The sequence below is a fragment of the Oncorhynchus nerka genome, linkage group LG22 (genome assembly GCF_034236695.1).
Source record: "Oncorhynchus nerka isolate Pitt River linkage group LG22, Oner_Uvic_2.0, whole genome shotgun sequence".
Lineage (NCBI taxonomy): Eukaryota > Metazoa > Chordata > Actinopteri > Salmoniformes > Salmonidae > Oncorhynchus > Oncorhynchus nerka.
In genome coordinates this window covers 17,211,148-17,233,002 of record NC_088417.1, presented here as the reverse complement: position 1 = coordinate 17,233,002, position 21,855 = coordinate 17,211,148, and the positions used below count along the sequence as shown (strand labels likewise).

General features: G+C 47.6%; 1 protein-coding gene across 3 annotated transcripts in view; it reads left to right on the top strand.

Moving 5' to 3' along the window:
- The window catches only part of LOC115104914 (ras-responsive element-binding protein 1-like), a 76,361-nt gene that overhangs the window by 29,083 nt on the left and 25,423 nt on the right, over positions 1 to 21,855 (top strand). The window contains exon 2 of one of the 3 annotated variants that reach the window (XM_029626318.2): positions 11,408 to 11,511. The exons of the other annotated variants lie outside the window; for them this stretch is intronic. The gene's annotated coding sequence lies outside the window, so the exon portion shown is untranslated. The remainder of the gene's footprint in view (positions 1 to 11,407; positions 11,512 to 21,855) is intronic. 3 annotated transcript variants of the gene reach the window in all.

Genomic DNA, 21,855 nt, shown 5'->3' with positions numbered 1-21,855 from the left:
TTTTTTGATACCCAAAGCCTTGGATATACTGTATAATGTAATATACTGTATTTTCCCATAATTGTATCAACCATACTATCGACCAGGGGTTGGAACTAAAATAATTTCCCAGTCGTTCCCAAAATGTTTTATTTTGTCCCACTGTTCCGACCAGCAAAATAAAGTTCTCAACATGTTCCAATCAAGAAAAAATACTGGTTTGTATTGTTTCTTTCTGTTCCTTTTTGAACCTGTGAAATCAACCTTTTTCTTTTCTTTTTTTACATTTAGCTCATTAAATGACTTGACCAATCAGTGCGGCTAGAGCAGGCAAGCTAGTTGTTTACATGCGTGATAGACAGACAAGTGTGGCCTGTGGCGCAAGATGCACTTTTTTTTTTGTAGGTAGAGAGCATGGAAGCTGCTGAGGGGAGAATGGTTCATAATAATGTCCGGAATAATGCAAATGGAATGGCATCAAACACCTGGAAACCATGTATTTGATGTATTTGATACCATTCCACTGACTCCGCTCCAGTCATTACCACGAGCCCGTTGTCCCCAATTAAGGTGCCACCAACCTCCTGTGGTGGGGAGAGAGTGGGTTGAGGAGGCTTGAAGGAGGCTTGAAGTGCCAGGGATCTTGTTATGATATGCATTATCTGAATTGGGTCCACAAAGTTATACCTAGGAGGAGGAACTTTGAATGTTCTTTGAGTTTGCTCGCTGTCAAGCTTGACCTAGCTAGCTAACAAGCTTGTGTGTGCCCTGAGCGGCACCATAATTAAAAACATGTCTTATCTTTTTGTAGTTAATAAATCCAATGTGAAACATGATAATTAGGCCTATAGGTCCCTTAACTAGCATTGAAAAAGTTAATCCATTCTTCTCTAGCTAATAAACAATCTCTCTCCTTCTGAATCAAGCTTGTAATGTCAGCCTATGCATCAGATGGGGGAGAGGCAGGTAGCTTAAACACAAGATTTTCAGCTTGTAGGAAGACACTGGAATACATTTCTGAGTGACACAGTGAGGGCATTGCGTATGCATTTTGTTGTGGGACTAGAAAAAAATGCATGAAATGTAAAAGAACATTATTAACCAGTTCCCATGGTTTTAAAATAACTGTTCTGTTCTGGAACAGTATAGATCGCTTTCGTTCCAGGTTCTGTTTCTGTTCCCTGAAACGGTTCTAACCCCTCCTATCAACCTTACTATACTATACATAATTTTAACATTCCAATAGTTTCTAAATTAATATTATATCTGGGAAGTTATTTTAAAAAGCTTACTACGCTGCTATTTGGCTACAGTACAAACAATCTGGGCTGGAGTCAGAATGGTGGCGATAGGCTAGATCTTCTAATGAACTGTTATCCTCTCATAATGCGCTTCAGGTTTAAACGTGAGACTTTAGCTAGTCATCTTGAGAGACTCTTTTAACCTCACACCAACCACAATCTCTCTACTCACCACTTCTCACTGGTTTCACAACTCTCTATTCAGGATTCACATGGATCAGTCTTCTCACAGTTCATGAGACTTTGTTTGAAAAGTTGCATCTCTGTGCGTTCTCAACTCTGAGGAGAAAAGGGGAACCTGAAAGCACAGAGGTCAACTTGTTGTTTCTCATTAATGTAGTATAAAAGGAAGTTTAAGAAGCTCAGCTGCCACTAAATGCTTATCTGATGGAGTATGACAGATACACAAACACACACACACACACACACACATACAAGGAACTCAGAGCACATTAAGAATTACAATACCACATGTGCTGGTTGGTCAGATGACTTATATTTTGCATTGCTGTCATTGTTGCTCTGAACGAAAATGTATTCAAATTAAGATGCTGTTGTTCTATGTTGAAACCAAATTGGAACTGAGTGGAATAAAAAACACCATAAAAACATTCCCTACTCAATTCCTGTTGTTGATCAAAACACAAGATAGATATACATTGCCAAGTCACAAATAAGCAACTTAATTATAATAATACTAATTAAAAAAAAAAAAAAAAAATTTCATTAGAATTGTCTTTCTCATTGGACAAGGCCATCTCCCTGAAGTAGTCACCATGCTGTAGTTGGGTGCACCATTAGTCTCCATAAGGATGCTAAGACCAGAGAGAGGCGTGGCTTATCCTAAGGCATCCACCCTCCCCCATCTTGTTATCCTGTAGCATGGGTTAGACTAGACTGGAGAGCCAATGAGCAGATAGCTTCTCCGCTCTGGCGGCAGCAGAGAGCTTGTGGAAACAGACACGGGGCTCTCTTCCTCTCTAAACCATAATGGAGGAAACTGGCTCGTCTAGTTTGTCCAGATTCCCCCTCCCCGCCTCCACCTCTTAATGGGGCGTGCGCTGCAAAACCATTCGTCTTTTTCACCTCCCTTTTTCTCTCTCATTCTCTCACTTCATCTTTCTCTGCCTCCTTCCTTTTTGCATCAGTCTGTTCCCCCACACCCTCTTGCTCTCTCTCTCTCTCTCTGCCTCTCTCTCTCTCTGCCTCTCTCTCTCTCTCTCTGCCTCTCTCTCTCTCTGCCTCGCTCTCTCTCTCTCTCTCTGCCTCTCTCTCTCTCTCTCTCTGCCTCTCTCTCTCTGCCTCTCTCTCTCTCTCTCTGCCTCTCTCTCTGCCTCTCTCTCTCTCTCTCTCTCTCTCTCTCTCTCTCTCTCTGCCTCTCTCTCTCTCTCTCTCTCTCTCTGCCTCTCTCTCTCTCTCTCTCTCTCTGCCTCTCTCTCTCTCTGCCTCTCTCTCTCTGCCTCTCTCTCTCTCTCTCTCTGCCTCTCTCTCTCTCTCTCTCTCTCTCTCTCTCTCTGCCTCTCTCTCTGCCCCCCTCTCTCTCTCTCATCTTTCTTTGTTGTAATTGATATAGTGGGGATGCTGTCGTGTAGAGCAGGCAGAAAGTGATAACTCTCTGTGCCAACTGCTCTGGTCTCAAACCTCCAGGCTTTAGCACTTGTCTGTGCCTGTCAACCAGCCCGAGAACAGCACAGCAGCATTCTTACACAGTACACACCGTAGTCACTGGCTCTACTCCACATCCTCATCCTGTAAAGTTTATATTGTCTTCACAAGACTGTTCTCTAAATTCTCTAGGTTTGACAAGAATTGCCTATCTTACATAAAATAAAGCTATTTTAGGCTACTTACTAGCAGACGCTCTAGATGGCCTTAGGTTCCTCCATGGGTTTAGCGTGTCTTAGTATGACAAGCAACATAGGCTTTTGCCTGCTGATGAAACAAGGTGTTAAACACCTTGGACAGCTCAGTTTAGATGCTGGCACCATTCTCAATTAGCACGGTTAATTATGTTATTTTATTAATGACATTGTTTTGGGGTGAAATGCATGTAGCAATAACACTTTTACACACAAAAGTGTGTAGGCCTAATACAGTATACTTGTGACTTTTAGACGTGCAATGATCTGTAGCTAGTGATCTCTGGGGTCCTCTGTAGTGGTCTGTAGCTAGTCATCTCTGGGGTCCTCTGTAGTGGTCTGTAGCTAGTCATCTCTGGGGTCCTCTGTAGTGATCTGTAGCTAGTCATCTCTGGGGTCCTCTGTAGTGATCTGTAGCTAGTCATCTCTGGGGTCCTCTGTAGTGATCTGTAGCTAGTCATCTCTGGGGTCCTCTGTAGTGATCTGTAGCTAGTCATCTCTGGGGTCCTCTGTAGTGATCTGTAGCTAGTCATCTCTGGGGTCCTCTGTAGTGATCTGTAGCTAGTCATCTCTGGGGTCCTCTGTAGTGGTCTGTAGCTAGTCATCTCTGGGGTCCTCTGTAGTGGTCTGTAGCTAGTCATCTCTGGGGTCCTCTAGTGATCTGTGCTAGTCATCTCTGGGGTCCTCTGTAGTGATCTGTAGCTAGTCATCTCTGGGGTCCTCTGTAGTGATCTGTAGCTAGTCATCTCTGGGGTCCTCTGTAGTGATCTGTAGCTAGTCATCTCTGGGGTCCTCTGTAGTGATCTGTAGCTAGTCATCTCTGGGGTCCTCTGTAGTGATCTGTAGCATCTCTGGGGTCCTCTGTAGTGATCTGTAGCTAGTCATCTCTGGGGTCCTCTGTAGTGATCTGTAGCTAGTCATCTCTGGGGTCCTCTGTAGTGATCTGTAGCTAGTCATCTCTGGGGTCCTCTGTAGTGATCTGTAGCTAGTCATCTCTGGGGTCCTCTGTAGTGGTCTGTAGCTAGTCATCTCTGGGGTCCTCTGTAGTGATCTGTAGCTAGTCATCTCTGGGGTCCTCTGTAGTGGGGTCTAGTCATCTCTGGGGTCCTCTGTAGTGGTCTGTAGCTAGTCATCTCTGGGGTCCTCTGTAGTGATCTGTAGCTAGTCATCTCTGGGGTCCTCTGTAGTGATCTGTAGCTCATCTCTGTCATCTCTGGGGTCCTCTGTAGTGATCTGTAGCTAGTCATCTGGGGTCCTCTGTAGTGATCTGTAGCTAGTCATCTCTGGGGTCCTCTGTAGTGATCTGTAGCTAGTCATCTCTGGGGTCCTCTGTAGTGATCTGTAGCTAGTCATCTCTGGGGTCCTCTGTAGTGATCTGTAGCTAGTCATCTCTGGGGTCCTCTGTAGTGATCTGTAGCTAGTCATCTCTGGGGTCCTCTGTATGATCTGTAGCTAGTCATCTCTGGGGTCCTCTGTAGTGATCTGTAGCTAGTCATCTCTGTCCTCTGTAGTGATCTGTAGCTAGTCATCTCTGGGGTCCTCTGTAGTGATCTGTAGCTAGTCATCTCTGGGGTCCTCTGTAGTGATCTGTAGCTAGTCATCTCTGGGGTCCTCTGTAGTGATCTGTAGCTAGTCATCTCTGGGGTCCTCTGTAGTGATCTGTAGCTAGTCATCTCTGGGGTCCTCTGTAGTGATCTGTAGCTAGTCATCTCTGGGGTCCTCTGTAGTGATCTGTAGCTAGTCATCTCTGGGGTCCTCTGTAGTGGTCTGTAGCTCATCTCTGGGGTCCTCTGTAGTGATCTGTAGTCATCTCTGGGGTCCTCTGTAGTGATCTGTAGCTAGTCATCTCTGGGGTCCTCTGTAGTGATCTGTAGCTAGTCATCTCTGGGGTCCTCTGTAGCTGTAGCTAGTCATCTCTGGGGTCCTCTGTAGTGATCTGTAGCTAGTCATCTCTGGGGTCCTCTGTCTGTAGCTGAGTGGGTCTGTAGTGATCTGTAGCTAGTCATCTCTGGGGTCCTCTGTAGTGATCTGTAGCTAGTCATCTCTGGGGTCCTCTGTAGTGAGTCTGTATAGTCATCTCTGGGGTCCTCTGTAGTGATCTGTAGCTAGTCATCTCTGGGGTCCTCTGTAGTGATCTGTAGCTATCTCTGGGGTCCTCTGTATCTGTAGCTAGTCATCTCTGGGGTCCTCTGTAGTGGTCTGTAGCTAGTCATCTCTGGGGTCCTCTGTAGTGATCTGTAGCTAGTCATCTCTGGGGTCCTCTGTAGTGATCTGTAGCTAGTCATCCCTGCCTCTGTAGTGATCATCTCTGGGGTCCTCTGGGGTCTCTGTAGTGATCTGTAGCTAGTCATCTCTGGGGTCCTCTGTAGTGATCTGTAGCTAGTCATCTCTGGGGTCCTCTGTAGTGATCTGTAGTCATCTCTGTCCTCTGTAGTGATCTGTAGCTAGTCATCTCTGGGGTCCTCTGTAGTGATCTGTAGCTAGTCATCTCTGGGGTCCTCTGTAGTGATCTGTAGCTAGTCATCTCTGGGGTCCTCTGTAGTGATCTGTAGCTAGTCATCTCTGGGGTCCTCTGTAGTGATCTGTAGCTAGTCATCTCTGGGGTCCTCTGTAGTGATCTGTAGCTAGTCATCTCTGGGGTCCTCTGTAGTGATCTGTAGCTAGTCATCTCTGGGGTCCTCTGTAGTGATCTGGGGTCCTCTGTAGTGATCTGTAGCTAGTCATCTCTGGGGTCCTCTGTAGTGATCTGTAGCTAGTCATCTCTGGGGTCCTCTGTAGTGATCTGTAGCTAGTCATCTCTGGGGTCCTCTGTAGTGATCTGTAGCTAGTCATCTCTGGGGTCCTCTGTAGTGATCTGTAGCTAGTCATCTCTGGGGTCCTCTGTAGTGATCTGTAGCTAGTCATCTCTGGGGTCCTCTGTAGTGATCTGTAGCTAGTCATCTCTGGGGTCCTCTGTAGTGATCTGTAGCTAGTCATCTCTGGGGTCCTCTGTAGTGATCTGTAGCTAGTCATCTCTGGGGTCCTCTGTAGTGATCTGTAGCTAGTCATCTCTGGGGTCCTCTGTAGTGATCTGTAGCTAGTCATCTCTGGGGTCCTCTGTAGTGATCTGTAGCTAGTCATCTCTGGGGTCCTCTGTAGTGATCTGTAGCTAGTCATCTCTGGGGTCCTCTGTAGTGATCTGTAGCTAGTCATCTCTGGGGTCCTCTGTAGTGATCTGTAGCTAGTCATCTCTGGGGTCCTCTGTAGTGATCTGTAGCTAGTCATCTCTGGGGTCCTCTGTAGTGATCTGTAGCAGTGATCTGTAGCTAGTCATCTCTGGGGTCCTCTGTAGTGATCTGTAGCTAGTCATCTCTGGGGTCCTCTGTAGTGATCTGTAGCTAGTCATCTCTGGGGTCCTCTGTAGTGGTCTGTAGCTAGTCATCTCTGGGGTCCTCTGTAGTAGATCTGTAGCTAGTCATCTCTGGGGTCCTCTGTAGTGATCTGTAGCTAGTCATCTCTGGGGTCCTCTGTAGTGATCTGTAGCTAGTCATCTCTGGGGTCCTCTGTAGTGATCTGTAGCTAGTCATCTGTAGCTAGTCATCTCTGGGGTCCTCTGTAGTGATCTGTAGCTAGTCATCTCTGGGGTCCTCTGTAGTGATCTGTAGCTAGTCATCTCTGGGGTCCTCTGTAGTGATCTGTAGCTAGTCATCTCTGGGGTCCTCTGTAGTGATCTGTAGCTAGTCATCTCTGGGGTCCTCTGTAGTGATCTGTAGCTAGTCATCTCTGGGGTCCTCTGTAGTGATCTGTAGCTAGTCATCTCTGGGGTCCTCTGTAGTGGTCTGTAGCTAGTCATCTCTGGGGTCCTCTGTAGTGGTCTGTAGCTAGTCATCTCTGGGGTCCTCTGTAGTGATCTGTAGCTAGTCATCTCTGGGGTCCTCTGTAGTGATCTGTAGCTAGTCATCCTGGGGTCCTCTGTCTGTCTAGTCAGTGAGTGGTCTGTAGCTAGTCATCTCTGGGGTCCTCTGTAGTGATCTGTAGCTAGTCATCTCTGGGGTCCTCTGTAGTGATCTGTAGCTAGTCATCCCTGGGGTCCTCTGTAGTGGTCTGTAGCTAGTCATCTCTGGGGTCCTCTGTAGTGATCTGTAGCTAGTCATCTCTGGGGTCCTCTGTAGTGATCTGTAGCTAGTCATCTCTGGGGTCCTCTGTAGTGATCTGTAGCTAGTCATCTCTGGGGTCCTCTGTAGTGATCTGTAGCTAGTCATCTCTGGGGTCCTCTGTAGTGATCTGTAGCTAGTCATCTCTGGGGTCCTGGTGGTCTGTAGCTAGTCATCTCTGGGGTCCTCTGTAGTGATCTGTAGCTAGTCATCTCTGGGGTCCTCTGTAGTGATCTGTAGCTAGTCATCTCTGGGGTCCTCTGTAGTGATCTGTAGCTAGTCATCTCTGGGGTCCTCTGTAGTGATCTGTAGCTAGTCATCTCTGGGGTCCTCTGTAGTGATCTGTAGCTAGTCATCTCTGGGGTCCTCTGTGGTCTGTAGCTAGTCATCTCTGGGGTCCTCTGTAGTGATCTGTAGCTAGTCATCTCTGGGGTCCTCTGTAGTGATCTGTAGCTAGTCATCTCTGGGGTCCTCTGTAGTGATCTGTAGCTAGTCATCTCTGGGGTCCTCTGTAGTGATCTGTAGCTAGTCATCTCTGGGGTCCTCTGTAGTGATCTGTAGCTAGTCATCTCTGGGGTCCTCTGTCCTCTGTAGTGATCTGTAGTCATCTCTGGGGTCCTCTGTAGTGATCTGTAGCATCATCTGGGGTCCTCTGTAGTGATCTGTAGCTAGTCATCTCTGGGGTCCTCTGTAGTGATCTGTAGCTAGTCATCTCTGGGGTCCTCTGTAGTGATCTGTAGCTAGTCATCTCTGGGGTCCTCTGTAGTGATCTGTAGCTAGTCATCTCTGGGGTCCTCTGTAGTGATCTGTAGCATCTCTGGGGTCCTCTGTAGTCATCTCTCTGGGGTCCTCTGTAGTGATCTGTAGCTAGTCATCTCTGGGGTCCTCTGTAGTGATCTGTAGTAGTCATCTCTGGGGTCCTCTGTAGTGATCTGCCTCTGTAGGGTCCTCTGTGATCTGTAGCTAGTCATCTCTGGGGTCCTCTGTAGTGATCTGTAGCTAGTCATCTCTGGGGTCCTCTGTAGTGTAGTGATCTGTAGCTAGTCATCTCTGGGGTCCTCTGTAGTGATCTGTAGCTAGTCATCCTCTGGATCTGGCTAGTCATCTCTGGGGTCCTCTGTGTGATCTGTAGTTAGTCATCCCTGGGGTCCTCTGTAGTGATCTGTAGCTAGTCATCTCTGGGGTCCTCTGTAGTGATCTGTAGCTAGTCATCTCTGGGGTCCTCTGTAGTGGTCTGTAGCTAGTCATCCCTGGGGTCCTCTGTAGTGATCGGTAGCTAGTCATCTCTGGGGTCCTCTGTAGTGATCTGTAGCTAGTCATCTCTGGGGTCCTCTGTAGTGGTCTGTAGCTAGTCATCTCTGGGGTCCTCTGTAGTGATCTGTAGCTAGTCATCTCTGGGGTCCTCTGTAGTGATCTGTAGCTAGTCATCTCTGGGGTCCTCTGTAGTGATCTGTAGCTAGTCATCTCTGGGGTCCTCTGTAGCTCAGTTGGTAGAGTGTGGTGCTTCCAACACCAGGATAGTGCGTTCGATTCCTGGCACCACACGCGCATAAAAATGTACGCACGCATGGCTGTAAGTTGCTTTTGGATAAAACGTCTGTTAAATGACTTATGTTATTGGATTATCGTCTGTAGCGATAACTTTGTCAGCACTTCTTTGCAATGTAGCATGTTATATACCAAGCTTCTGTGATGGGTTTCATTTGTAGGTTAAGTTATTATGTGAATCCCCTCTTCAACTCTTTGCCCCACAGTAGCAGTGCCCTTCACCAAGGAGGTGTGAGTGTGAGATTCAGATACAGGAAATGGCCCCTTGTCACTTTGTCTGACAGCTGCATCACGTACGCAGCACGCACTCTGACACCGTCCTACTGGACTGCACTCTGACACCGTCCTACTGGACTGCACTCTGACACCGTACTACTGGACTGCACTCTGACACCGTCCTACTAAACTGCACTCTGACACCGTCCTACTGGACTGCACTCTGACACCGTACTACTGGACTGCACTCTGACACCGTCCTACTAAACTGCCTCTGACACCGTCCTACTGGACTGCACTCTGACACCGTACTACTGGACTGCACTCTTGACACCTTCCTACTAAACTGCACTCTGACACCGTCCTACTGGACTGCACTCTGACACCGTACTACTGGACTGCACTCTTGACACCTTCCTACTAAACTGCACTCTGACACCGTCCTACTGAACTGTACTCTGACACCGTCCTACTGGACTGCACTCTGACACCGTCCTACTAAACTGCACTCTGACACCGTCCTACTGAACTGTATTCTGACACCGTCCTGCTGAACTGCACTCTGACACCGTCCTACTGGACTGCACTCTGACACCGTACTACTGGACTGCACTCTGACACCGTTCTACTGGACTGAACTCTGACACCGTTCTACTGGACTGAACTCTGACACCGTCCTACTAAACTGTACTCTGACACCGTCCTACTGGACTGCACTCTGACACCGTCCTACTGGACTGCACTCTGACACCGTCCTACTGGACTGCACTCTGACACTGTCCTACTGGACTGTACTCTGACACCGTCCTACTGGACTGCACCCTGACACCGTCCTACTGGACTCTACTCTGACACTGTCCTACTGAACTGTACTCTGACACCGTCCTGCTCAACTGCACCCTTACACCGTCTTACTGGACTGCACCATGACACCGTCCTGCTGAACTGCACTCTGACACCATCCTGCTGAACTGCAGTCTGACACCGTCCTGCTGAACTGCAGTCTGACACCGTCCTGCTGAACTGCACTCTGACACCGTTCTACTGGACTGAACTCTGACACCAGGCCACAGTTGGTCCCCTCGGAAGAGAGCATGTATGCAGGCCAGGGCGCACCTGTAGCATTTGATGTGAACAGGGTTTAAGATGCTTGCACACAGTGCAGTGGCTAAAAAGGAATTTGAACCTAAAATGTCTCCTCCCGGTCCCATGATAACTGCCCCTCTTTCTGCCTCTTAATTAGGAGCTCTTATCAGCCACTAATCTGATAATCTCTGTCCTGTCTCTCTCTCTCTCTCTCTCTCTCTACCCACTGTTCCCTCCCTCCCTCCCTCTCTCTCTAGCTCTTTCCTCTCTCCTTCTCTCATTCCCGTCTCTCATCCATACTTACTCGTCTTATCTGTCCTGTTTTAGCTAGCCATCTTCTCCTTCCTCCCTCTAGCTTTTCCTCTTCTTATCCATCCTTTGTTCTCTCTCCCTCTGTCTCTCTCTCTCTCTCTCTCTCTCTCTACCCACTGTTCCCTCCCTCCCTCCCTCCCTCTCTCTCTAGCTCTTTCCTCTCTCCCTCTCTCATCCCCGTCTCTCATCCATACTTACTCGTCTTATCTGTCCTGTTTTAGCTAGCCATCTTCTCCTTCCTCCCTCTAGCTTTTCCTCTTCTTATCCATCCTTTGTTCTCTCTCTCTCTGTCTCTTTTTCTCCCTCTGTCTCTGTCTCTCTCTCCCTCTGTCTCTGTCTCTACTTTACCCTGCTCCCTCATCTTAGCACCCCCCCTCCAAACCTCTTTTACAAAGTAGATAATCTGTCGGTGGCTCGGCACTGTAATGTCCTCTCCTTGTGTCCACCCATCCTTGTATTTACCTCACCTATTACCAGAATAATCATCTGTCAGTAGGCTTCAGTGCTAGTCTGCCATGTTGGAAATAATAAATTCCTTAATGAGAATGAGTGTCTTGGTTGGGCCTCCGCTTTGCCTCGCCATCCCGCAGTAGGCCTATTTTCTAATGACTTGACTGAATCCCATCAGGTCAAGGGGCCATGGTTTCCGGGTTTAGCTGTGGGGCAGGATGTGTGTGTTGGTGCTCAGTGACATCGTGTGATAACAGCACACGGGACGTTGTTTGATTTATTTACAGCTTAACAAGACCAGAAACCAAAGTCTACCTGCTCTGAGTCTACACACACACACACACACACACACACACACACACACACACACACACACACACACACACACACACACACACACACACACACACACAATCCATCAGTGCATGCTTAGAAGGCTGTTGTTGTTTTTGTTGTTGTGTGTGTTTGTACATGCAGACGACATGACTGTGTATTGACGGCGGTCTCTGTGCTCTCCCTGCAGTGTGATCAGTGGGTGCTGACACTCGAGGTGGGCAGGCAGGCCGTCGTCTCCCCCCCAGCCCTGAGCTCCGAGCCCAGACACCTTTTTGCCCTGGTCTCTCGAGGGTAAATATAAGGCTGTTTCTTCCCCTCCCCCTCTTGACCTCCTCTTCTTTTACCTGCCTCCATCCCACCTCTTAACTCTTAAGTCCCCATACACTGAGGGCTGTCCTTGCACATTTTCAACCCCCCGAATGTTAAGCTTCATTCTTCATTCAGCATGTCTACTTTTCTTCTTCTTTGATGCATCATCATCATCATCATCATCCTTTTTGACATTTGCCATTTTTCTTCCATTCTTTTTATTTAATTTTTAATAGCAATTGATATAAAGCAACTGCTTTCTGTAGATATAGATGGAGAACAGTAAAAGTTTAAGGCATTCTAAAGACTCATTTCGCCCTCATTACCGATATGGGATGAAATCGGCATTGTTTTTAGTCCATTGTTTTCCTTAGTTTCCTTACGTTTTTCAGGTATGAGCTATGTGCATGGCATGCTATCATACCATATCAACCCTCACTTTATCTATCTGTGCCTTTGTTGTGAAGAGGAGTAATTTTTTCTCAATTCTTGGTCTCAAACACCCCACCTCCACACCTGTGTAGGTAAGTCCCACAGATTTCACACACACAAACTTACTTTCAGTCACCGCTCTTTGCCTTATCGGCAGTATGTTATTCGCACCTCCCCCAGTGTCGTGGGAGTCAAGACTGGACCATTTGATCAGTCGATGGGAGTCAAGACTGAACCATTTGATCAGTCGATGGGAGTCAAGACTGGACCATTTGATCAGTCGATGGGAGTCAAGACTGGACCATTTGATCAGTCGATGGGAGTCAAGACTGGACCATTTGATCAGTCGATGGGAGTCAAGACTGGACCATTTGATCAGTCGATGGGAGTCAAGACTGAACCATTTGATCAGTCGATGGGAGTCAAGACTGGACCATTTGATCAGTCGATGGGAGTCAAGACTGGACCATTTGATCAGTCGATGGGAGTCAAGACTGAACCATTTGATCAGTCGATGGGAGTCAAGACTGGACCATTTGATCGGTCGATGGGAGTCAAGACTTAACCATTTGATCAGTCGATGGGAGTCAAGACTGAACCATTTGATCGGTCGATTTTCTTCTGCCTGCATGTTTTATTCATCTGTCAGTTCTGTTAGGTGTCATATTTAGACTTAGGTATAGGCTAATGACGTTATTTTATTTACACATTTTATGCAGCTGCAACATTACTTAAGGGTAAGTCATTTAATTGTAAAGGGGCCTATAAATGAATTATTAATGTTGTCAACATCCTGGCTTTAGACTGGTGCATTTTGAAATCACTTGATGTGTGTGAAGAGACAGAGTAATTTTACATCAGAGAGAGAGAGATAATTGGCTGGTCCTGACTAGCCAAAGAGGAGTTACCGACAACCGGATGTTCCGGTTTTCAGGGATACAGCTATTTTCAACCTAGCTTCCTTTTCCATTGAAAACCAGATGTGGAAACTCAGCTCAGGCGTTTCTCTTATGCCTGTTACGTCAGACATTTTTCGTGGTTGGTTGATTCCCCCCTCTTCCCTCCTCCCATCTTGTTCACACCAGAATCCAGATCTTTGAGAGAAATGCTGTTGAGTGGAGCTTTTACTTTACTTTATTTCTTTATGGGAGTGGATCAGCTTTAATATTGCAAATAGATTGTGGCTTCTATCAATGTAATTGTATCATTTCCAATCCCACATATATTTAAAAAATATATAAACTCAGCAAAAAAAGAAATGTCCCCTTTTCAGGACCCTGTCTTTCAAAGATAATTCATGAAAACCCTACTAACTTCACAGATCTTCATTGTAAAGGGTTTGAACAGTGTTTCCCATGCTTGTTCAATGAACCATAAACAATTAATGAACATGTACCTGTGGAATGGTCGTTAAGACACTAACAGCTTACAGACGGTAGGCAATTAAGGTCACAGTTATGAAAACGTAGGACACTAAAAGAGGCCTTTCTACCGACTCTGAAAAACACCAAAAGAAAGATGCCCAGGGTCCCTGGGGTCCCGTCTCTTTTTATGCTGAGTTTATATACAGTGCATTTGGAAAGTATTCATACCCCTTGACTTTTCCCACATTTTGTTAATAAAATGGATTTAAAAAAAAGTAATCCCTCAATCTAAACACAACATCCCATAATGACAAAGCAAATGTTTTTTATACATTTTTGCAAATGTATTACAAATAAACACTGAAATTTCACATTTACATACGAATTCAGACCCATTACTAAGTACTTTGTTGAAGTACCTTTGGCAGCGATTACAGCCTCGAGTCTTCTTTGGTGTGACGCTACAAACTTGGCACACCTGTGTCTAGGGAGTTTCTCCCATTCTTCTCTGCAGATTCTTTCAAGCTCTGTCAGGTTGAATGGAGAGCGTCGCTGCACAGCTATTTTCAGGTCTCTCTAGAGATGTTTGATCGGGTTCTAGTCCAGGCTCTGGCTGGACATTCAGAGATTTGTCCTGAAGCCACTTCTTGTCTTGGCTGGGTGCTGAGGATCGTTGGCCTGTTGGAAGGTGAACCGTCTCTCCAGTCTGAGGTTCTGAGCACTCTGTAGCAGATTTTCATCAAGGATCTCTCTGTACTTTGCGCTGTTCGTCTTTCCCTTGATCCTGACTAGTCTCCAAATCCCTACTGCTGAAAAACATCCCCACAGCATGATGCTGTCGCCACCATGCTTCACCATAGGGATGGTGCCAGGTTTCCTCCAGACGTGGCGCTTGGTAATCAGGCCAAAGAGTTCTTGGTTTCATCAGACCAGAGAATCTTGTTTCGCACGGTCTGAGAGCCCTTTAGGTGCTTTTTGGCACACTCCAAGCGGGCTGTCATGTGCCTTTAACTGAGGAGTGGCTTCCGTCTGGCCACTCTACCACAAAGGCCTGATTGGTGGAGTTCTGCAGAGATGGTTGTCCTTCTGTAAGGTTCTCTACAGAGGAACTCTGGAGCTCTGTCAGAGTGACCATCGGGTCACCTCCCAGAACAAGGCCCCTTTCCCCCGATTGCTCAGTTTGGCCGGGTGACCAGCTCTAGAAAGGGTCTTGGTGGTTCTAAAGTCCTTCCATTTAAAAATGAAGGAGGCCACTGTGTTCTTAGGGACATTCAATGCTGCAGACATTTTTTGGTACCCTTCCCCAAATCTCTAACACAATCCTGTCTTGGGGCGCTACGGACAATTAATTCGACCTCCATGGCTTGGTTTACTGTCAACTGTGGGACCTTATATAGACAGGTGTGTGCCTTTCCAAATTACGTACAATCAATTGAATTTACCACAGGTGGCTTCCAATCAAGTTGTAGAAACATCTCAAGGATGATCAATAAAAACAGGATGCACCTGAGCTCAATTTCGAGTCTAATAGCAAAGGGTCTGAATACTTAAGTAAATAAAGTATTTCTTTCAAATATATTTTTTTATATACATTTGCAAAAATGTATAGAAACCTGTTTTTGCTTTGTCATTATGGGGTAGTGTGTGTAGATTGATGAGGAACATTTTTTTATTTTAGATTAAGGCTGTAACGTAAGAAAATGTGGAAAAAGTTAATTGCTCTGAATACTTCCCAAATGCACTGTATATATTATTTTAAATAGTAAAATGTATATTTTCCTTATATTTCTTCCCCTAACCCTAACATTCCATCCCTAATTGGACAAAACTAATAGACAACAGCACTTAGGCTTCTACTTCCAGCTTACACATACTATATACTATATAGATTTTACGGACACAGAATACTTTACAATAGTTGTCTTTTGTTTGTTTTTAGTCCCATCGTTCAGCCACCCTCATCCCCTCCCATCGTTCAGCCACCCTCATCCCCTCCCATCGTTCAGCCACCCTCATCCCCTCCCATCGTTCAGCCACCCTCATCCCCTCCCATCGTTCAGCCACCCTCATCCCCTCCCATCGTTCAGCCACCCTCATCCCCTCCCATCGTTCAGCCACCCTCATCCCCTCCCATCGTTCAGCCACCCTCATCCCCTCCCATCGTTCAGCCACCCTCATCCCCTCCCATCGTTCAGCCACCCTCATCCCCTCCCATCGTTCAGCCACCCTCATCCCCTCCCATCGTTCAGCCACCCTCATCCCCTCCCATCGTTCAGCCACCCTCATCCCCTCCCATCGTTCAGCCACCCTCATCCCTCCCATCCCAGCCACCCTCATCCCCTCCCAGCCACCCTCATCCCCTCCCATCGTTCAGCCACCCTCATCCCCTCCCATCGTTCAGCCACCCTCATCCCCTCCCATCGTTCAGCCACCCTCATCCCCTCCCATCGTTCAGCCACCCTCATCCCCTCCCATCGTTCAGCCACCCTCATCCCCTCCCATCTATCTTTTTCATTTGTATTTGCCATATAATGTTCAACTGTTGCTGTGATGTTTCACAACCCTTCTGAACCTTTCTATTTTCATAGTTTCTACAGATTGTAAATGAAGATAAACAGTGAGCTAGCTGTGTGAGCTAGCTGTGTGAGCTAGCTGTGTGTGTAATAGTCCCTGAGGGGACAGCTTCCTTTCTACAGAGGCTGATGTCCCTCCCTCTCTCCCTCCCTCCCTCCCTCCTAACCTCACAGCCCCATCAACACCACTCTGGTAGCTGATCTCTACTCTGAGTAGTTAACTGATGTTTTTAGCTAGCTCACATTGCTTCTTTGAAGTCCCAGACACAGGTAATATATTGACCTGAGCACAGCACATGGGAAGATAGATACTGTCAAAGTTTGGACACATTATTGTTTACCTAAACACAGCCATACAGCCTAACCTTGCGCTCGTTTAGCATTTCAACCCTGGTTGTAGGCTAACCTTACCCTATTATAGTAACCCAATAGAAAAAGAGGAGGAAGCAACTGAAAGAGAGATGCAGAGAGACAGCTAGAGAGGTAGACAGGAGAAGATGGAGGGGGAAAACAGCCACAGGAGGATTGGTCATGGATTGAGAGGAAGAGGAAGCAGATGAAGAAAAGAGTCTCTGTCCGTCCCTAAATGCCTTCACCCCTTTCCTTACCTCTGTAATGTAAACAGTACTGTACCTACACGCTGACCTTTGCACTGTGAGAGGGAGCTCGAGGCAAGTAGCTGGATGTGCTGTGGGTGGTTGAAAGTGCGTGTGAATAATCTTTACTTGTTGCATCTGTGTTTGGGTGAGTAAGAGCAACAAGTCAGGGTAGGGTAGCCAGAGAGATGGGAGGGAGCGAGGGTGGGAGGGAAGGGAGGGAGGGAGGGAGGGAGCGAGGGTGGGAGGGAGGGAGGGAGGGAGGGAAGGAGGAAGGGAAGCAGGGAAGATGGATAATGGCAGCTGAGTGTGAGCTGAAGGAGAGAGAGAGCGAGGGAAGGAGGGGGAACCGGAGGAGGAGAGAAAAGCAGATGACGGGGGGAAGGGTGGTCCTCTAAAAACTCACTCACAAACACGGGCCAGTAGGGCGGGAGGGAGAACACTCTTCATCAATCAGACTCACAAACACGGGCCAGTAGGGCGGGAGGGAGAACACTCTTCATCAATCAGACTCACAAACACGGGCCAGTAGGGCGGGAGGGAGAACACTCTTCATCAATCAGACTCACAAACACGGGCCAGTAGGGCGGGAGGGAGAACACTCTTCATCCATCAGACACACAAACACGGGCCAGTAGGGCGGGAGGGAGAACACTCTTCATCAATCAGACACACAAACACGGGCCAGTAGGGCGGGAGGGAGAACACTCTTCATCAATCAGACACACAAACACGGGCCAGTAGGGCGGGAGGGAGAACACTCTTCATCAATCAGACACACAAACACGGGCCAGTAGGGCGGGAGGGAGAACACTCTTCATCAATCAGACACACAAACACGGGCCAGTAGGGCGGGAGGGAGAACACTCTTCATCAATCAGACACACAAACACGGGCCAGTTGGGCGGGAGGGAGAACACTCTTCATCAATCAGACACACAAACACGGGCCAGTAGGGCGGGAGGGAGAACACTCTTCATCAATCAGACACACAAACACGGGCCAGTAGGGCGGGAGGGAGAACACTCTTCATCAATCAGACACAAACACGGGCAGAGAGCGGGAAGTGGAGAGCTGTCTCTCGTGTAGCTGGGGAGTCTGTGCTTCCTGTTCTGATTGAGGCGAGCGTCAGGCTCCACCACCAATTAGTTCACATCCACACAGGCAGGCCCACTGTACTATACTGTACTTTACTGATCTATCACATCGCTCACACACACACACACACACACACACACACACACACACACACACACACACACACACACACACACACACACTAGCTCCTAACCCTAACACTAATTCTAACCTTAACCCTAAACCCCCTAGAAATAGGGAACGTTGACTTCTCATGGTGTCCGGAGGAGAGAGACCGTTAGAGACCTTTAAGAGGGAACGTTGACTTCTCATGGTGTCAGGAGGAGAGAGACCGTTAGAGACCTTTAAGAGGGAACGTTGACTTCTCATGGTGTCAGGAGGAGAGAGACCGTTAGAGACCTTTAAGAGGGAACGTTGACTTCTCATGGTGTCAGGAGGAGAGAGACCGTTAGAGACCTTTAAGAGGGAACGTTGACTTCTCATGGTGTCAGGAGGAGAGAGACCGTTAGAGACCTTTAAGAGGGAACGTTGACTTCTCATGGTGTTAGGAGGAGAGAGACCGTTAGAGACCTTTAAGAGGGAACGTTGACTTCTCATGGTGTCAGGAGGAGAGAGACCGTTAGAGACCTTTAAGGGGAACGTTGACTTCTCATGGTGTCAGGAGGAGAGAGACCGTTAGAGACCTTTAAGAGGGAACGTTGACTTCTCATGGTGTCCGGAGGAGAGAGACCGTTAGAGACCTTTAAGAGGGAACGTTGACTTCTCATGGTGTCAGGAGGAGAGAGACCGTTAGAGACCTTTAAGAGGGAACGTTGACTTCTCATGGTGTCAGGAGGAGAGAGACCGTTAGAGACCTTTAAGAGGGAACGTTGACTTCTCATGGTGTCAGGAGGAGAGAGACCGTTAGGAGGGGAGATAATAAATAGCCAACATATGGTCACGGATCCCTCCACCTCTCCCTCCCTCACTCCCTCTCTAGCCTTGATATAGAATTCCCCCTCTCTCTCATATACACACACACACACACACACACACACACACACACACACACACACACTCACTCACTCACTCACTCACTCACTCACTCACTCACTCACTCACTCACTCACTCACTCACTCACTCACTCACTCACTCACTCACTCACTCACTCACTCACTCACTCACTCACCACACACACACACACACACACACACACATCCTCTCGCGAGATAACTCTTCACTACACCCTGTTGGAATGCTTTGAAAATGCGTTGTTGCTTCCTTCCTCTTATCTCCCTCCAATCCTTGATTTGATCACTGATCTGACAATGCCTGGACTGGGTTACTGCGCCTGGTTCTCGCTATCTCTCTCTCTCTCTACTCTCGTTTATCTAGCTAGCTAGTCTGGAAGGACCAAAAGGGCCAAAAGGTGAATGGATTATTAACAATACAGCTTTGTTAGTGCAGGGATGAAGCAAACCTCCCCACTGTTTGCTTTGAAGAGCATGTGTCAGTTTTGGCAGTTTGGCTCACGGCCCATTGTCTATCAATCTATATAACGTATTAGTCACTGAACTGTAGCCTGAGCGGATGGCTCAGTTGATAAATGTGAGGCAGAGTTATCCCTGGTTTTAACACCTTTTAATACTTGAATAATGTCATGGAGACTGAAGGGTGGCTTTAAGGCAGTGCACACGTGTCACCCACCCACTCTAGAACAAGTGATTTGTCACCAGCGTTATGTCCACACACAGGTGTCCCCTCTAGCCCACCACCCCTCTGACCTTGTCATGTGACTGATGCTGCTGCCAGATTGGTGGCTGACTGACTGTGTGTGGAAGGTGGTGGCGGTGTCATATTTAGGTCAACGTCTTTGGTTGCTGCAAGTTGATTGATTGAGAGCACTTTCACGTAGGGCTTGAAACCTAAAACAAATTGCTACAGTTTCCAATAATCAATGGGAAGAATTGATTGCATAACCTAATACTTCTATGAATCAATCCAACTGAACTGAGCTTGTTACACGAGTAAAGATCAAATATACATATATAAATAACAATCAAGTGTTGCAAACAAAATGCATCAACCAATACAGATGTTTACAGATTCAGGTTAAACCGAGTGACTGAAGGTGACAGAAGGTGACAGAAAAGAGGAAAAGGAGAGGGAGTGTGAGAGATGATGGAGGGAAGAGGGAGGGGCCCGGCCAGGCAGGCAGACAAAACAAGATGGAGAGAGACGGAAGGAGAGGGGGAGAGCAAATGGAGGTGGGAGGAGTCTGCGAGAGGGAGGGAGTACGAGGGGGCCCAAGGTTCGACAAGAGGAGAGGAGAGGAGAGAAGAGGAGAGGCATTCTTGTTTGCCGCTCTTTGGCACAGTGTGGCAACTTTTCCATCTCTGTGTGTAACTTCCACACTCTCTCTCACACACGCACATGCACGCACACACAAATGCACGAACACGCATACACACACACAAAGTTGTTTCTCTCTTGACTCCCACATTGTGACCTCCCTTGCTATTTTTTTTACAAGGATGTGCAAGAATGTCAGGATGTCAGGGTCTGGCAGCGCGGTGTGTGTGTTTGTGTGTGTAGGATAGGGGGATATGGAGGGGGGTGTCAAAGCCGGAGTGAGAGTGATGGCTGGGAACAGATGTAGTAACAGCAGCCACTGCTGCCCCCCTTCAACCGTCCTCTCCACACACGCACACACACACACACACATGCACACACACACACACACACACACACACACACACACAAACATGCACGCGCACCTCTCCTGTTGGAATCTCCAAACAAGTGCAACAGTCTGCCCCAATCGCCTGCTCTGAAAACATCACAACAGAAATCTGGAAACCTAGCCCAACCGTTGTGCAATCTCTCTTTCTCTCGCTTTTCTCTCTCCCTCAGCCTTTTTTAATTTCTTCAACTACCCTTTCTATGTCTTGGTATCTCTTCCGTTCTCTCCTTATCCTCCCTCTATCTTCTCCCCCTCTTTCCTTCCTCCATCTATCCCTCTCTTTCAAGCCTTTCCTTCTTCCCTGTTCCCACCATCTGTTGCAGTTCATTTTAGCAGGCCATAAAAAGTGCTGCCCAAGTGTTTGATCCACCAATCAGAGTGCGGGATGGAGGGGGTGATGCTCGGGCTAATGAAATAAAACAAATCCACGGCTAAGCTTGAGATCTGCGTTTAGCGGTTAGCCCCCCCCCCATGGCCAACCAACCCCCCACTATTTGATATGACCACTTGTATTACTAGTTAGTGCTGCTACTCCGTTGGCTACTGAAGGCTACTTACTCCACAATACTGGTTTTAGTCCAGTAGCTTTCATTAATTTATGCATGATGCAATACTGTAGTGAGAAAGGGCTCAGTAAGTCTGTGCATGGTGTTACTTGCAACACCAGGGAGGGTTGTGTTTGTTATATCCTGCATGACTCATTTTTGTCAATGAAAAAAGACAAATATGTTGTACATAGGATGCAGTAACAGCAAGACATGTAGTGAGAGGCACGCACACACCCCTCTCACCCTATCAGAGGGGGCCGTCACACTGCACCTGCTTAGGCCATGTTACCGTCTGTGATGTCACGTCACTGCTCGCTCCCGTGGGTCACTAAAAAACATAACCAGCCTTTACCAGTCTGTTTAAGCTCACCTCTCTCTCACCCACTCGTTCCCCCTCTCCTCCTTTTGCCCCCCTTCCTCTCCTCCATCTCATCTTGTATTTGTCTCTCTGCTACTCCAGTGTCTGTTTCCCAGACCCTTGTTCCCTTTCCTTCCCTCTCTGTTCTCTCATCTATTTTTCTCTTCATCATCCCAACTCCTGTCCTCCATCCATTTCTTTTCCACTCCCTTTTTCATCCACTTTGGTTTTCTGAGTGACTCACACTAAACCCATGTAGAGGAACGAGACATGTAGAGACTAGAACACGTACTCCACCCCTCCATGAGGAGGAGGAAGTGGCCTGGACCGTAGAGGAGCTTCCTGTGGGGCTGTGAACGGAAAGCCGCAATTAACAGGAGGGGGGACTTCTGACTACCTCTCTCTTTCTCTCCCTCCCTCTTCTCTTTTTTGCTTATTCTGCAGTTGTATCTCTCCTTATCTCTTCCCCCTCGCTCTACCTCCTTTTTCTTTCTTTCCTTCCCCTCTTTTGCATCCTCCTCTCCTCTATTTTGCCCTCCCTCCCTCCCTCCCTCCCTCCCTCCCTCCCTCCCTCCCCTCCCTGTCCTTTAACTGTATCTCAGTCACTGTCTGTATTAGTTGGGGCTCCATAGCC